The sequence below is a fragment of the Tachypleus tridentatus genome, chromosome 7 (assembly GCF_004210375.1).
Source record: "Tachypleus tridentatus isolate NWPU-2018 chromosome 7, ASM421037v1, whole genome shotgun sequence".
Taxonomy (NCBI): domain Eukaryota; kingdom Metazoa; phylum Arthropoda; class Merostomata; order Xiphosura; family Limulidae; genus Tachypleus; species Tachypleus tridentatus.
Window position 1 is genome coordinate 128,092,613 of NC_134831.1, and position 9,263 is coordinate 128,101,875.

The window sequence follows — 9,263 nt, forward strand, 5'->3', positions numbered from 1 at the left end:
TATCTCTGATGCGAGTAATGGTGAGTCTCGTTGGTGGAGCTGTTTGAAACTCCCTTTTAAACCATCTTTACACTTCAGCTACGTTCTCACACTTCCAGTAACACTTTAAGATAAATTTACTTTTATCAAAGCTTAATCTTACTTCTACCATTACTTCAAATCAGTTGCACCTGTGATAAAAGAAAGTTTAAGTGAGTTATAATCATTCAAACTGTGTATACATTTTTTTGGGGACACCATATATATATATATATATATATATACTTAATTTACTTAATGTAAATAATTCTGAGATAAATAATTGTATTAACACTATTTATCCTGGAGAATTGGAAAGTGAAAATACTTCAATATTGTATATAGACGCAGATTATTTAGAACTAGAAAATAAAACAACTGATAGTAATATCAATCTAAATTTATCCTATTGTGTAGCTTCGTGCTTAATTTGAGACCATAAGTATCATAACTTCACGGGTGCGACTTCCCTCGGTGGACTCATCAGATAGCCCAATGTGGCTTTGCTTTTAGAAAACACACACACATAACTTCACAATAAATCATATTTTATGAAATTGCAGTATTTCATTATCAATGTTGAAATATTGATACAAAAATTAACATTTAACCGATTTAATAAAAATTGTTTTTGTTTGTTTTGAATTAAGTAAAAAGCTACGCAATAGAGTATCGGTGCTCTGCCCTCCCCCTACGGGTATCGAAAGCCGGTTTTTAGCAGTGTGAGTCCGCAGACACACTGCTCTGCCACTGGGGGGCTTAATAATGAAACTTTAAATAAAATTATGAAAATATTCTGTGACAAATATCAAATAAATATAACGAAGTAAAAATGAAGGAGTTGCTGATGATAGTTTCTAAAAGGTATTTTTTATTCCCTTAGTGGCACAACGGTATGTCTGTGAACTTACAACGTTAAAAACCGGGTTTCGATACATGTGGAGACAGAGTATAGATAGTACACTGCGCAGCTTTGTGCCTAATTCGAAACAAACAAAAAGTATTTTTAGTTGTTAATAACTCTTAAAAACTTGGTACTACGTTTATGCGGATGAACACTTGATTTTGCATAAAGGATTTTGTGAAGTCTGAAAATTGGTTTGGTTTATTTTTATATTTTATATTTGACCAGATACGTTCATAGATTTTGAACATTTCGAACCGTTCAGCTTCACAAAATTAACTTCGGACCTTAATACTTGTATGAGGATATTAGATAGGTTTGCTTGGTTTGTTTTGAATTTCGCGCAAAGTTACACGAAGGCTATCTGCTCTAGCCGTCCCTAATTTAGCAGTGCAAGACTAGAGGGAAGGCGGCTAGACATCACCACCCATCGCCAACTCTAGGCCTACTCTTTTACCAACGAATAGTGGGATTGACCGAACTTTATAACGCCCCCACAGCTGAAAGTGTTGGCATGTTTGGTGTGACGGGTATTCGAACCCGCGACCCTCAGATTACGAGTCGAGTGCCCTAACCACCTGGCCATGCCAAACCTGAAAATTGGTAGTTGTAGTGGACTTAATAGGCGGTAGTTATGGGTTTTACTAGTTAGTTTAGATAACTTGGTTAGGTTTTTACAACTCTAAACTAGTATGATTTATTTACTGTGCTACTAATTAACTTAAGTTAGTGCTTTACTACTAGAATGGGAGTTGGAATACTGCCATCCTTAGAAGTAAGTTAACTTACTTACCACCAAGTGACAGTACCTTATTTCGTGTTTTTTTCTTTACCTTAGAGAGCAGTTACCTTCCTACAACAGTTTGCAGGTAGTGAAAGGTGATATAGGTGTGAGACGTTGTGGGCTTGAACCTCTCCTAACCTATCTTTCTTTTTTTATTTTATTTTTATGAATTTATTAATGTGAGACTAGCGAACGGAGGTTAAGAGTGATAGACAGTGTATCCCCACCGCAATATGGGTCCTCCTTCTTCAGTCACCTCCAAAACCCACGGCACATTTTCATATCTTACATTATAGTCTGTATTCTGGAGATCCTTTTTAACATTTGCTAGCGTATTTAGATTTGTTTTTTTTTTGTTTGGGCTTTTTTGTTCATTTATACATTTGCTTTTTTTCACTTGCATTTTATAAAACGTTACACAATATCACATTTCTGCCAAGAAAAGCAGGTAAGAGAGTGTAGATGACCTCTCAGTTAAAGTGGAACACGGACAGCGACTTTGACTCTAACAGTCTTCTCAGCTGTCATGACGTAATGTAAACAACTCATTTAAACTTGTCAAAAAAAAATAAGGTTAATTTTTAGCAGATCTAAAATGCAATTACTTTAAGAAGTTTGTCAAAGTAGCTAATAATAGTAGATGAGCTTTAATATACTTGTTTTCAGCCATACAAACACATCTGTTAATGTAAACCGACCAGCAGACACTCAGTAGATGGAATTAATCCAGTTGGATAGTCTTATTCTGAACCGCCCATCCATGTGGCACAGCCACATGTCTGCGGACTTACAACGATAGAAATCAGGTTTCGGTACCTGTGGTGGGCAGGACAAAATGTATTGCCGAAGCAGTGTTTTCGTGATAAGCTCCGAGCGTGTTTGTCTTTCATGTTGATGATAAACCTTGAATCTTAGCAATAGGTTAACCTTAGAGTTCTGTTACTTGTACTTGTGTGTCAATGAATTTCTTGGTTACAGGAGCTCTGTAAATCAGACAAAAAAATCCCCGTCAGTATTGAAACAAATCCTACCAATTACTGCAGAGATCCCGTATGCAGTTTACATAAAAATAAATGATTTCACGTAGCAAAAAAAAACAAAAAAAAACAATCTCACTGATAGTCTTTTAATGGATATCCAGTACAACTAGCAGTAGTCGAGCTTCGGATAAATCTCACTGGCTACAACATCACCTCTGCGCAAAGCAAGTTACTCAAAAATTTCATAAGTAGTATTTCTATCACTAATGTGAAAACTTTATAAAGATTCCTTATTAGATTTACTGTTTTTTAGAACACAAAGTTGCGCAATAGGATGTTTGCATTTCTCTTACGACAGAGATTGAACCCCGAATTCTAGCATTATGACTTCTCAGTGAGCTACCGGTTTTTAATTGTTTTTAGTAGAACATCCAGAGATTGAAAATAACAAGGTAAAAGACAGCAAATATAGGCATAAGAAAATTAGTGAAGTGACGGGAAAGACTCCATCAGCAGAAACAGGATGCTTAAAATCTAAGAATGGAGAAATCTTGATGGATAAAAAAGATATACTTAACAGATGGTCAGAATACATTGGGGAACTATACAACGACAACAGAAGCCTAACCCCACACATAGAAATAGACACAGAAGGTCTTCCAATTATGCCTGATGAAGTGGAACATGCAATGAAGAAGATACATAAAGGCAAAGCAGCTGGTCCAGATGACATACCCATTGAACTTTTATTAGCCCTAAAAGAAGTGGGAATCCAGGAAGTGACAAAACTACTGAACACTATTTATGACACAGGTGAAATACCGGAACACTTTAAAAAATCAGTCTTTTGATTTCTCTCTCTCTAAACTAAACCCCTGCCACGTTAGTTTGAGTTTGACAGTTTAAGATCATTGTTAGTCAGTATACTATAAACGTCAGAAGCTATAATTGTGATAAACGCTTATTAATTGGGAAACTATGTATATTTGACCAGATACGTTCATAGATTTTGAATATTTCGAACCGTTCAGCTTCACAGAATTAACTTCGGACCTTAATACTTGTATGAGGATATTAGATAGGTTTGCTTGGTTTGTTTTAAATTTCGCGCAAAGTTACACGAGGGCTATCTGCGCTAGCCGTCCCTAATCTAGCAGTGTAAGACTAGAGGGAAGGCAGCAAGTCATCACCACCCACTGTCAACTTTTAGGCTACTATTTTACCAACGAATAGTGGGATTGACCACAACGTTATAACGCCCCCACGGCTGAAAGGGCGAGGACATTAGATACCTATCTTTCACTATGAAAAGCTAGGTTGCAAACCGCGTTCGCCCATTCAAGAGTCGCTCTTAGCTAGCACTTTCTTCAAGTGAAGTGTATCTATGTATCAGCATAAAATTAATTCGCTCGTCGTGCACCTGGTCCGTTGATGAAATAATCACTTCCAGACTAGAGAGAAGTATAGTTTGTGACATTTTTAAATTTGTGTATGTAAATAATTATTTATAATTGTTTGTAGCAATAGTTGTTATAAATTGTAATTTTTTTTTATATACATTGTTGTTATTTTGAATTAAGCACAAAGCTACACAGGGGGCTATCTGTGAAATGACCACCACGTTTTTTAGCGTTGTAAGTCCGCAGACATACCACTATGTCACTGATGGGGCTTTTATATATTAAAAATATATTTGTGTTAATAAAGAAAATTGTGTGTATCTATTTTTTTGACAAATATCATAAATCGGATGCAGCCCTCCGCTAGTACAGCGGGATGTCTCCGGATTTACAACGCTAAAATAAGGGGTGCGATTCCCCTTGGTGGGGTCAGCAAATAGCCCGATGTGGCTTTGCTATGAGAAAACACACATAAATTGGATGCATACTGATTTCCATATAACTATAATTAAACTAAAGTAAAACAAACATTTCCAGTTGGATGAAATCTTAATACGTAACGTAATAAATCTGAAACCCGTTCGAGACAAATTATAATACGTAACAGCTGACAGTGATGAAATTTGCAGTCATGATAAATGATAAAAAATATTTATTATTGAATATTAAAGTGGGTATAAATAACTCTTGATAATTTTAACTTATCAGCGCAAGGTTCTCTGTTTCTTCCTTTTTTTTAGTTTGTGCTTACGATTGTCTCTTATTTGTTCAAAGCATGGTAGTAACAGTGTAGGATTTGTAAGTGTCCATTTGAACAATTTATTGCTAGTTATATATATATATATATACATGTGTTAAATCATGCTCATTCTAGCTGAAACGTCTAGGACGCAACGATAAGTAGAGTACATCACTAGGTACTTCCCGCTTATATTTATTGGTTACTTTAAAGCGTTAACAACAACAACCAACAAAACCCAGAAAACAAGTGGATCAGACAAGCAAAACTACCAGTAGCCGCTGTCTCCAGCGGATTTTGTGTAGTTGCGGAACGGTTACTGGTCTTCAGTTTGGTAATTGCTCAATTTAGAAGACGATCACGCATTCGTGAGACGTGATCTAGGCCGTTTAGTGTTGACATTGAGAAAGCTACGTGGCATGTTGAAAAAAAAGAACCCTAACAATGGTGTTTTTAGTATGTGTGTGAACCTTGTTCAGGAAAGCATGCAAGCTACCATCTACCCCCCCTCCTCTTCCGAAAAAAAAGAGTTGTTAAAAATGTCACTACGAAACTATCTCGCTGAACCGTTAAAACTTTTATTGGTAAACTTTTGAATATTGGTAGCAATAGCTAGGAACTGTACAATCAGGCGTACTCTTGTTTCTATGACTTACCATGTGTTTATTTGAAATCAAACCAAACGGTCTAGAAGATCCAATATAATAAAGATTTTACTTTCCACAAAAGTTTTGTTCTCAGGCTTTTGTGCTTGAGAAAATGAGGAGAAATATATGCCCCAAACGCCCAGAAATGTTGTTTTTATTTGTGCAGTTTTTATGTGTTTTAGTGGGTTTTTTTATCAACAAATCGTATTAAAACAAAGAGCCTTCTAAAAATACAACATTGCGGCGTCGTTTTCAGGTAATATAATCTTGCTGATGTGTTCGTTTTTATACCTCAATACGTTTAACAAAATGAACGACGGGGTAAAGCTAAAACGCGAAAATGAATCATAAAAATGTGATGTGACGTTTTTGTTGGATAAAGAAATTGTGCTAAGCAGAAGCAAGTAGGTACTTTAGTGACGATGAGGTTTGGTGGACTTCGCTTTGTTTGTAATTAAGCACAAAACTCCACAATGGGCTATCTGAGCTATGCCCACTACGGGTATCGAAACCCGGTTTTTAGTGGTGTGAATCCGCAGACATGCCGCTGAGCCACTAGGGGGCACTTTTCTTTCTTTGCTAATGTTTATATATCATAATGGGGGCATACGAATGAATATATTCTTGAGAGTTAAATATAATTACTTTTTTTATAAAATATGTTTTCTAACTGGCATTATTCTTGATTTATGTTTGAAAAGGAAAGGTCTTTTAAAGTGTGATTCGGCTGAGGCAATTTGAATTCGTATTTGTAAAAAGAATCCAACAAAAACCAAGAAATCTTTGTTTGTAATAAGTTGATTCAACGAGACCTTTAGCCTACATGTCATGAAAGGTATTGAGGATTGTAGACCACATATCTTTTTTACATTTGTAGACAAACAGCGATAATTTAATATTTTTATTTTTAATGTCTTGAAGAGATACAATATTTGATCAATTTTTTTACTTGTTTGGCCCTACATCGCTAAATATACTTATAATAAAAAAACACCTAAGTCATGAAGATAATTAGATACTGAATTGAAACAAACTAAATCACCCCAGATACATCTGTTCTATATTACTATAAAAGAAATGTTATAAGTTTATGAGGTTTATAAGTAAATGAGGTTAGATAAATTACTAAAAGTATTTAATAACAAAACATTTTTAGAAAAGCATATGAAACATTACAAGTGTATTCCCAAGACGGGTGGTATGGGTATTACAACTTTAAATAAAATAAAGTACAGAACGACATTTTGAAGTTCTTTGATCATCTTCCGGTTAGCATAAAGAGTTTGCGACTGACAGTTGCCGGGCATATGTCTAAAAACAACCGATTAAGCGGTTCGGTAGTTATAAGTGTGTTTTCTTATAGCAAAGCCACATCGGGATCTCTGTTGAGTTCACCAAGGGGAATCGAATCCCTAATTTTAGTGTTGTAAATCCCTAGACTTACCGCTGTACCAGCGGGGGACTCAGCGGTTATAAGCGGACACACAAACAGACTTTGTTGAATAATAGTGTTATCGAGGTTTAAATGTAGACAAGCTAAAAATGCTAATATGAACACCAGGGGTCCAGAAATAGTAAAAATAAATAAATTTTCTACCGAATGTATTTAGTAAGTTTACAAATAAGGAATTTAGATATATAAAATAGGGTTGTTGTTGTTTTTAAACTAAGAAGTTTTCTGGCATTCTGTTTCATTTGTTTGCTACAGTAAACAAAATTTGATAGTAAACAATAGAAAACCAACGCGATTTGTTATGTAGAATTGCATTCTTCGAATGTTATTGTGAAACGTTGAAAGATATAATACTTATAGTGTTCATCATCTTCCACGACCGTCGAATTTTTCCAAATATTTTGGAAAACTTGAATAACTGCTTGTCAGTTGTAATTGACATTTTAGACACACTACCAAATAACTACTTTAAGATAATTCACTTGGATAAATTATGTTTTGTAAAAAGCTTAATTGGTAAGCGGTCAAGTTCTGATGTGTAGATGCTAATTATAATCACAATATAAATAAAGCAGGTGTACACCAACCGTTATTAATATAGTTGTCGAGTGAGAAAAACTAAAAGTTATTAGTTTTACCATAGAGCTATATAATCTACCTTATGTCCACCATTGAGAATTTAACCTCGAATTTTAGCATTGTACATCCGTTACTTTAATACTGACTTACGGGGAGACTCATCATAGTTATGTATGTTGAAAGTATTTAAAAGAATGCTCATCATTATAGAAATCTCGAACGTAAGAAAACAAATATAATTTATTAATCAGAGATGTCGAGAAAACCCACTTGTAGAGTAAAATATATATGTAAAAACGGCTCGTTTCGGTTGACGATGACCGAAGAAGGTCGAAACGTTGTTCGCTCCTCTACGTAAAAAAAAAAAAATTCTCAACCCAAACGAGTCGTTTTTACATAAATATAATTTATTATTTATGCGATAAGAATCGATTAATAGTAAGATTGTTTCTCTTTATTTTATGTTTGTACCAGCTAATATACCTACTTTAATTTCATATTAGATTCCTTTATCATATTAACAAGGTCTCCAGTTCTGTATAAATATTGCTCACATTCTTCAGTGCTAATCTATGATGTTAAACGTATTCATAAGCCTAAGTTATTTAATTCTGCGAATCGTTATAACAGTTATTAAATATGTTCTTTTGTCTATGTTTCGTTTCGTGCAAAACAGTCTACGTTATCCGTCCTTAATTTTGATGTAATAAGCTGGAAAGAAGGCAACTGCCCACTGCCAACCTTTGAGCTATTCTGTATGAACGAATAGTGGGACTGATCGTCTCATAAGAACCCTCCCACAACTGAAAGGGCGAGCGCGTTCGATGAAGGATTCCTATCTCCTGACACGTAAATTGGAAGCTATAGTTTCGTGTTATCCTTCATGTTTATAGTTTCGTGTTATCTTTCATGTTTATAGTTTCGTGTTATCCTTCATGCTTATAGTTTCGTGTTATCCTCCATGTTTATAGTTTCGTGTTAATCCTACAGTTTGAGCTTTTAATATTTCCTCTTTTTTATATTTATAAAATGTTTGTTTGTTTTTAGAATTTCGCGCAAAGCTACACGAGGGCTACCTGCGTTAGCCGTCCCTAATTTAATAGAGTAAGACTAGGGCTAGTAATTCTTGGGCTACTCTTTTACCACCGAATAGTGGGATTGGTCGTCACATTATAACGCCCCTACGGCTGAAAGGGCGAGCATATTTGGTGCGACGGGGATTCGAACCCGCGACCCTCAGATTACGAGTCAAACGCCTTAACCCACCTGAGCATGCTAAGCCTTATAAAATGAAATTTCTAGAATATTAATTTTCTATAAAATCCATCTACACGAGTTTAAAGTATTCTCAACTTTGTAGATTTTTTGTTCTAAGTTTTGAGACTATTTTTTTAAAATCTTTACTCTTCAGGATTACCACAGTTTTGTTGTAAGTTTGTTATTCTAGTTAATTTGTGTTTCAAGCTTTCATTCTTATTGTAATGTTTAAAACCTGAACATTTCTAACATCTTTAATTTTTTATTCCGTAATTAAAGAACGAAATGTTTACAGGTATTTTCATCCGTATTTGCCTCCAGTGGCACAACGGAATGTCTACAGACATACAACGCTAGAAACCGGGTTTCGGTACCTGTGATAGGCAGAGCACGGATAGCCTATTACGTTAGCTTTGAGCTTAACTACAAACAAACAAACATCTTTATTTTGTAAAACTAACGAGGCTGTCTCCTTTTTGGGTTATCAGGTTTCTTGTTTGTT

At 35.0% G+C, this 9,263-nt stretch overlaps 1 non-coding gene across 1 annotated transcript; it reads right to left on the reverse strand.

Moving 5' to 3' along the window:
* Positions 1 to 2,779: 2,779 nt before the first annotated feature.
* On the reverse strand, positions 2,780 to 2,913 carry LOC143258286 (U4 spliceosomal RNA). Its single transcript, XR_013032255.1, has one exon. It is a non-coding gene; the product is annotated as a U4 spliceosomal RNA (small nuclear RNA).
* Between the last annotated feature and the right edge of the window lie 6,350 nt (positions 2,914 to 9,263).